This window comes from Fukomys damarensis, unplaced genomic scaffold, assembly GCF_012274545.1.
Source record: "Fukomys damarensis isolate Sample0158 unplaced genomic scaffold, DMR_v1.0_HiC HiC_scaffold_7, whole genome shotgun sequence".
NCBI classification, from domain to species: domain Eukaryota; kingdom Metazoa; phylum Chordata; class Mammalia; order Rodentia; family Bathyergidae; genus Fukomys; species Fukomys damarensis.
In genome coordinates this window covers 443,438-445,257 of record NW_022900919.1, presented here as the reverse complement: position 1 = coordinate 445,257, position 1,820 = coordinate 443,438, and the positions used below count along the sequence as shown (strand labels likewise).

Genomic DNA, 1,820 nt, shown 5'->3' with positions numbered 1-1,820 from the left:
ACAAACCCCTGCTTTGCACAGGGACACCTTCGCCCCGCGGCGCCGTGGAAACCAAGACTAGGGGGTCAGTGGACCAGCCCGTGTAGTCCCCGCCCCACGCCCTGTCAGCGAGGACCGGACTAGAGAGCGTGGTTAGCGTGTGGCCCTGGGAGTTGACTGGGGCTTCTGCAGAGTTGAGGCTGAGGAAGTGCTGCTAGGAACGAGAAGAGTTGTACTGCTTACTTATCTCTGCGGAAGTTGAGTAGGCAGCGGTTCCAACGACCCCCCAGCCCAGCAGCAATCAGATTCCAGCGCCAGCCCACTCTGAAATGGTCTCCGCTTTCCTGCCTCCGCTGTGGTGGACTACAACTCCCGGACGTCCCCGCGCCTGACTTGCGTAGTGGCTTCCGCGGTCGGTCGCCTTGACAACCTGGTGTAGCCTGCTTGGGTTTTGGTGGCTGTAGGCGTCTGTTCAGCAGCTAGCGCTTGGTGCGGCACCTCTTCCCTGAGTCCTCCTTTTCTTTCTTTGTGTGAACGGCGGTACTTGCCGGGTCTCCCCTGTCCGTTTCTGCGGGTGACCGCAGTACCAGGGGCTCTGAGGACTCGCGCCTGCTCTGCGGGGCGGCGCGGCTCCCAGAGGGGAAAGGGTGGGAGGTTGAGGGGTGCGCTTCTCTGCACTCGGTTACCCTTGTCTGCTACGCCCGTTCTCCGTCAGCGTTTCCCAGGAAGTCGGTGGACAGAGTCCGCGGGAAGGCGAGGTGGAGTCAGGTCGACTCCGCGTCAGGTAAGAATCGCGGGTGCAGGAAATTTGGAGACCGTCGTCCTTTCCCTGCTTTATATGTAAGACGCATACCCGTCCTCTGAGGCTTGCAGTGGTTTGGGGAATGGGGGTGGCTTTTAAGGAAGAATGTTTGCATCAAAACAAGCAAGCCTCGAGCACAAAGCGTATCGATCCTGCGAGCATCATGCGAAAGGGCGCGTTTTAAGAATTTGATGGCAGACGTGCCGCGGTGCCACAACGTCTGCAGGCGACTTTTCAACAGATGTAGGAGCTAGCCAAGAGTTCTGAGCCTCTGGCCTAAGTAGAGGCCTCACTAACATCCTAATGCTTGCTGCAATAGGATTACTGCTGCCCTTCTCTTTATTTTGCAGACCATAGCAGTTTACGTGAACTAAGCTGATTTTATCAGCACCCAATCAAGTTCTGCAGCAGACTTGCATTGCCTGGAGAAGTTTGTAGATTTGTTTGGTATCTTTGACTTTAAATATGAAACAGTATCTCACACGTACAAACGTCTTATATGTACACACACATACAGAACTGGAGAGAAAACTATGGGTTGTAACTAAAGTCTGCCAGCATTCAGAGAGAGAACCAGAGAGCAAGAGAACGAGAGAACTGTGTAATGTATTAGCAATATGTAAACAGGATGATTGCTGAGTTACTTTTTATGGTGAAGAGACTGGAATGTTATTTGGAGACTCAATAGATTTTGCTCTGAAAGCAGTTCACAAGTGATGAGAGTTTAAGGGATTTTTCATTATGTATAATTGTGCTTTATTTACAGCTTATATTTATGTTTACGTTGCTTTTTTATGGTGGTAGAACTAGGGATTGAACCTAGGGCCTTGTGCAGTCTAGGCAAGTGCTCTGTCTCTGAGTTATGTTCCAACCCTTTTATTTTATCTTGAGACAGGGTTGCCCATGATTTCTTTGAATTTAAGATCTTCTACCTCATCCCCTGAGCAGCTGTGATTACCGGTGTGCGCTGGCATGCCCAGCTGGTATAGCTTCTTGATTGAAATACTTACTGCAAAAAAAAAAAAAAAAAAAAAAAAAA

The 1,820-nt window shown here is 50.5% G+C and overlaps 1 protein-coding gene across 3 annotated transcripts in view; it reads left to right on the top strand.

Moving 5' to 3' along the window:
• The first annotated feature begins 528 nt into the window (after positions 1-528).
• The window catches only part of LOC104853204 (protein PTHB1), a 285,577-nt gene continuing 284,285 nt past the window's right edge, over positions 529-1,820 (top strand). For all 3 annotated transcript variants that reach the window (XM_033761023.1, XM_033761024.1, XM_033761025.1), the window contains exon 1: positions 529-763. The gene's annotated coding sequence lies outside the window, so the exon portion shown is untranslated. The remainder of the gene's footprint in view (positions 764-1,820) is intronic.